Source organism: Morus notabilis, unplaced genomic scaffold, assembly GCF_000414095.1.
Source record: "Morus notabilis unplaced genomic scaffold, ASM41409v2 Scaffold702, whole genome shotgun sequence".
Classification (NCBI taxonomy): domain Eukaryota; kingdom Viridiplantae; phylum Streptophyta; class Magnoliopsida; order Rosales; family Moraceae; genus Morus; species Morus notabilis.
This window is the reverse complement of record NW_010365327.1, coordinates 11,109-17,803: the sequence shown is the minus strand read 5'-3', so window position 1 is coordinate 17,803 and position 6,695 is coordinate 11,109. Positions and strand designations below refer to the sequence as shown.

The 6,695-nt window shown below is 36.8% G+C and overlaps 1 non-coding gene across 1 annotated transcript; it reads right to left on the bottom strand.

Moving 5' to 3' along the window:
- Positions 1-3,552: 3,552 nt before the first annotated feature.
- On the bottom strand, positions 3,553-3,659 carry LOC112093499. Its single transcript, XR_002903085.1, has one exon. It is a non-coding gene; the product is annotated as a small nucleolar RNA R71 (small nucleolar RNA).
- Positions 3,660-6,695: the final 3,036 nt, after the last annotated feature.

Sequence of the window (6,695 nt, the reverse complement as noted above, 5' to 3'; positions counted from 1 at the left end):
TGTATTCTTATTTATTTTCTTAAAAAAATTTAATAGGATACTTGAGTAAAATGGTTATTTTGAAAAATTTTACACAGTTATGATAACACATTTTAAAAGTACTTTTGTTTTTAGAAGAGAATGACACTTTTGTTTTTCCAAAAGTACAGGATGGAAACCAGCATTTTCCTAAAGGAAAGGGAATATCTTTTGTAAGGGTTAACTCCAGAAAACGGCTACCAAACTTTACTCCACATCCTAAACTTGAGCCTAAAAAATCAATTTGTTTAAATGTTGGTGTTTATATCCATTGGACATTGAAAAGGGGGAGGAATACGGATGATATCTTGTTAATAGAGTGTTATTTTCTATCAACATCACATGTATATTTGTGTTTCATCAGCATCATTTGTGTATTTTATCCTCTTTCTCACATCTAAGTGAGAAAAGGATTGAATGAAATAAACTAATGACTTGAAAGAAAGTTTGGATGTTTTAAAAGTTAGAGATCAAAAAGAAATTTGGATAATACTCAGGGATCATAAGTAAAAGTATGCATTTTTGTTATTTTTATTTATATATCCTACATTTTAAAGTTATCAAAAAATCAAACTTTATATTTTGATGCGTGTCACATTTATACCTTCACATTTCAAATTTATATTAGATAAAGACCATTTCTTGGTCCAAGATTAATTTTGATTGTGAAAGAAAACGTAAAATCTTCTGTTTTAGTTTTTTTTTTGCATATTTTCTTTTTTTTTTTTCATTTTCTAGAGCATTTAAGAATTTTTTTATGTCAAAATTGACATTGATCAAGAAAAAAGACAAACCAAAATATGAGGTGTTACTTTTTAGAATAATAAAAAATAAATCCTGATGGTAAACACAATCATTTTTGTAGTATCATTTAACATCACAGGAGCTTAGCATTGCAAGGCCCACATATCTCTCCACCCATAAGAAGCCCAAGCCCAACCATCTATACACCAAAGCTAAAATAAAGGGGAAATAAACTAAAAATACCGATGGTAAGAAATATTATGAGTGGTTTTATGTAACTTTTATATGATTAATTTTTTTTACATACCTCTATTATTTTAAATGCATTCCTAACTATTTCTATAAAATTAATAAAGATGGTTTTATTTGCACATTTCTTTTCTCTACACACTCAGCTTTTTACTCTCTACACTCCACATAATTTGATTTATTAGTTTAAAATTATCTTTTATTCATATATTTTTTAAAAAACTTTAGGTATGTGGCCGGGTTTTTTTTTTATCAAGTTCAATATGGAAATTATAAATAAAAATTGTAAATGAAAAGAAAAAAATATGCATTATTTCAATTTCTATTTTTTTTCTACAAAAGAAGAAGCTATTGTTATTTGCTTCAATAGTATTTATCAATTGTTTCAGATACCACAATTGTAAAATATATGTGTGTGTATTACTTTAACAACTGCGAGCGTGAATATTTGCGATGATCAATACTATTTACCGACAATGCTTTCCTCTCTGTAATGGTGATATTCTTTCCTTTGGACAAGCGACTTCGGTTTCTCAGTGTTCTTTCAAATCTCTTTTTTAATATATTTTTGAGTTCTTTTTTTTCAAATACAACTTTTTGTTTGTCATTTTTGAATATCATTTTTGTATTCTATTTATTTTCTTAAAAAAATTTAATAGGATACTCGAGTAGAATGATTATTTTGAAAAATTTTATACAGATATGATAACACATTTTAAAGGTACCTTATTTTAGAAGAGAATGACACTTCTATTTTTCCAAAAGTACAAGATGGAAACTAGCATTTTCCTAAGGGAAAGGGAATATCTCTTGTAAGGGTTAACTCCACAAAACGGCTATCAAACTTTACTCCCATCCTAAACTTGAGCCTAAACAATCAATTTGTTTAAATTTTGGTGTTTATATCCATTGGACATTGAAAAGGGGGGAGGTATACGGATGATCAAGTCTTGTTAATAGAGTGTTATTTTCTATCAACATGTATATTTGTGTTTCATCAGCATCATTTGTCTATTTCATCCTCTTTCTCACATCTAAGTGAGGAAAGGATTGAATGAAATAAACTAATGACTTGAAAGAAAGTTTGGATGTTTTAAAAGTTAGAGATCAAAATGAAATTTGGATAATACTCAGGGATCATAAGTAAAAGTATGCATTTTTGTTATTTTTATTTATATATCCTACATTTTTTAAAGTTATAAAAAATCAAACTTTATATTTTGATGCGTGTCACATTTATACCTTCACATTTCAAATTTATATTAGATATATACCGTTTCTTGGTCCAACATTAATTTTGATTGTGAAAGAAAACCTAAAAATCTTACGTTTTAGTTTTTTTGCATATTTTTCTTTTCTTTTTTCATTTTTTACAGCATTTAAGAAATTTTTTTATGCCAAAATTGACGTTGATCAAGAAAAAAGACAAACCAAAATATAAGGTGTTACTTTTTAGAATAATAAAAAATAAATCCTGATGGTAAACACAATCATTTTTGTAGTATCTTTGACCATCACAGGAGCTTAGCATTGCAACGCCCACATATCTCTCTACCCATAAGAAGCCCAAGCCCAACCATCTATCCACCAAAGCTAAAATAAAGGGGAAATAAACTAAAAATACCGATGGTAAGAAATATTATGAGTGGTTTTATGTAACTTTTATATGATTAATTTTTTTTTTTACATACCTCTATTATTTTAAAAGTATTCCTAACTATTTCTATAAAATTATTAAGGATGGTTTTATTTGCACATCTATTTTCTCTACACACTCACCTTTTTACTCTCTACATTCCATATAATTTGATTTATTAGTTTAAAATTATCTTTTATTCATATATTTTTTAAAATACTTTAGGCATGTGGCTGGGTTTTTTTTTTTTTCTCAAGTTCAATATGGAAATAATACAAAAAAAATTGTAAATGAAAAGAAAAAAAATGCATTATTTTAATTTCTATTTTTTTTTTCTACGAAAGAAAAAAACTATTGTTATTTGCTTCAATAGTATTTATCAATTGGTTCAGACACCACACCACAGTTATAGAGACGAACTAGGGAGATTCGCAGTAAGACCGGAGAACCTTAGTGAAATTTCTTCCCACACGTCTAGTCCTCCTTCGACCCCAGCCTCATTAGCAGTTGCAAATCCGTTCGTAATGGCTCAAAATGAAGAGGTCCAGCAGAAGACGTTGAACGATTATCTCCACCCTACGCGCACAGCCACACCATCATGCATAATGTTTCCCCCAAATATGCCGAATTTGGATTTCAAGCCAGGCATGATCCAACTCCTGACGACCTTTCACGGGTTAGAAAGCGAGAATCCATACGTTCATATTAGGGAATTTGAAGAAGTAGTGGCCACTTTTCACAACCGAGCTGAAGCCGTAGACTCAGTGCGATTAAAATTCTTTCCTTTCTCTTTGAAGGAAAAGGCTAAAAGCTGGTTGTATTCTCTGCGACCTAGGTTTATTGGAAGTTGGGAAGAAATGACGACATCATTTTTCAACAAGTATTTCCCTCACCATAAGACCAATGGTCTGAAGCGACAGATCTCGACCTTTACCCAAAAGGACAATGAAACTCTGTATCAAGTTTGGGAACGATTTAAGGATCTGTTAAATCAGTGTCCCCACCATGGTTACGAGAGTTAGCGCCTCGTCACTTATTTCTACGAAGGACTCACGATTCGAGAGCGCCAATTTGTGGAGATGATGTGCAATGGTGAATTTCTCCAAAATGATCCCGAGGAGGCTTTTGAGTATCTCAACGAGTTAGCTGAAAAAGCCCACACTTGGACCGAACATAATGTTACTGACAGCACCAATAGGTCCCGACCAGTTAGAATCTATCAATTACGGGAGGAGGACAACCTCAAAGCCCAAGTCGAATCTTTGACAAGGCAAATCGAGGCCCTCAAAGGCAAATAAGGTAGAGGAATCCACACGGTCGCAAGGGCAGAGACACATGAGCCATGCTTTGTCTGTGGAGGGGTGGAACATCTAGCTAAAGATTGTCCTGCTTATGGTGAAATGAGAGGGGTTTATGAGGAGCAATGCAATGCCTTAGGGGCATACAACAAACCCTTTTCTAACACATACAATCCTGGCTGGAGGAACCATCCAAACTTCAGTTGGAGAGATTCCAACCAAGCACAACCATCAGGAGGACAATGGAGAACTGAGCAACAGCCGCAACCACCAAAGGCGTATTATGCACCTCAATACAATTCGCATCAGCCAAGGAGTTCTCTTGAGAACACCTTGCAATCTTTCATGGAGGTGCAGAGTAAGACGAATCAGAAGTTTGAGTCATTGTTCACGCAAATGGTGGAGGAAAGTAAAGAAGTGAAGAGTCAAATCACGAATCTGACTAGAGCTTTGGTTGTTCAAGAACGCGGCAAGTTCCCTTCACAAGCTCAGTCAAACCCAAAGGGTCAACATATGGCGTGGTTCTGCAGCTGGCTGATCGATCGATCAAGAAGCCTCGGGGGATAGTTGAGGATGTTTTGGTTCAAGTTGATAAGTTCTATTACCCCGTTGACTTTCTAGTCTTGGATACTCAATCCGTGGTGAGTATGGAGTCCAAGATTCCCATCATCCTCGGAAGACCTTTTCTTGCTACAGTCAATGCTCTCATCAACTCTAGGAATGGTCTGATGAAGATATCCTTTGGGAACATGACTTTGGAGGTGAATGTTTTTCACATTGCAAAGCAACCACGTGATGATGACGAGTGCCACCAAATATTTTTAATTGACACACTCGTCTCGGAGGAGGTTCAGTTGTGTAACAATTCTGATGATCTTGACGATTTCCTCTGCATTTCTGAATCTGAGAGTTCCGGTCCTTCTGAGTTGGCCAATAATGTCACCATTTTTAAAGACTCACAAGGCAGAGGAACCAAGTTTTGGCAACCACACTTTGAAGAGCTACCTAGAGAAAAAGAAAAGCCAAAACCATCCACCGAAGAGACCCCAAACCTCAAGCTGGCTCAACTGCCTGAGAATCTAAAACATGTCTTCCTGGGAGCTAGTGATACCTTTCCTGTCATCATTTCATCTAAACTTGACGCATTTCAAGAGCAGCGGTTAGTTGACATGCTGCGTGAACACAAATTGGCATTAGGTTGGACGATTGCTGACATTAAGGGTATTAGCCCCTTAATTTGCTCTCATCACATCAATTTGGAAGAAGGGGTTAATCCACGAAGGGATCCCCAAAGAAGACTGAACCCGATGATGAAAGAGGTCATGAAGAATGAAGTCTTGAAGCTTCTGGATGCAGAAATCATCTATCCAGTCGCTGATAGTAAGTGGGTCAGTCCAACTCAGGTGGTGCCTAAGAAATCAAGGGTGACAGTGGTGGAAAATGAGAAAGGGGCTCTTGTTCCCACACGGACTGTGACGGGTTGGCGAATGTGCATTGACTATCAAAAGTTGAACGCCGCCACCCGCAAGGATCACTTCCCACTTCCATTCATTGACCAAATCCTAGAACGTGTGGCTGGTCATCCTTACTATTGCTTTCTTGATGGCTACTCAGGCTATTATCAGATAGAGATCGCATTAGAAGATCAGGATAAAACTACATTTACCTGTCCTTTTGGTACTTATGCTTTTCGGCGTATGCCATTTGGGCTGTGTAATGCACCAGCCACCTTCCAGAGGTGCATGATGAGCATTTTTAGCGACATGGTCGAGAAGTGTATGGAAGTGTTCATGGATGATTTGACCGTCTTCGGTGACTCCTTCGACTCGTGCCTTCTCAACTTAGAAGCTGTGCTTAAGAGATGTGAAGAGAAGAGTCTCGTGCTTAACTGGGAGAAGTGTCATTTCATGGTGCCATCTGGCATAGTCTTGGGGCATGTTGTTTCTGAAAGAGGGATTGAGGTTGATCAGTCCAAAATTGAACTTATCTCAAAGTTGCCCACCCCCAAGACTGTCAAAGACATTCGATCTTTTCTGGGGCATGCTGGTTTTTACAGGAGGTTCATACAAAACTTTTCAGCAATTTCTCGTCCGCTTTGTAACCTCTTGGCTAAAGACGCCGCGTTCGATTGGACACAAAAGTGTGAGGATTCTTTTCAAACGCTTGTGGCAAAGTTGACTTCCGCCCCCATCATTCAGTCACCAGATTGGAGCTTACCATTTGAGATAATGTGTGACGCAAGCGATTATGTTGTGGGGGCCGTCCTTGGTCAACGAAGGGAAGGGAAGCCCTTTGTTGTGTATTATGCGAGTATGACTCTAAATAGTGCTCAAATGAATTACTCAACCACTGAGAAAGAGTTGCTCGCAGTAGTCTTTGCACTTGACAAGTTCCGTGCATATCTGATCGGTTCACCCATCACCGTCTTTACAGATCATGCCGCCCTCAAGTATCTCCTTTCCAAAAAGGATGCTAAGGCGCGACTAATTAGGTAGATCCTTCTATTGCAGGAATTTGACTTGACCATCAAGGACAAGAAAGGTGTCGAGAATGTCGTTGCCGACCATCTGTCTCGACTCGAGTTCAATGAACCTGTCGATGGCCCTACCATCCGTGATAACTTCCCTGATGAAAATCTTTTCGCTGTCACTAAGCTGCCTTGGTACGCTCATATCGTAAACTACTTGGTGACGGGCGAACTTCCTTCTAATTGGAATGCACAAGATAAATGCAAGTTCTTGGTCGAACTG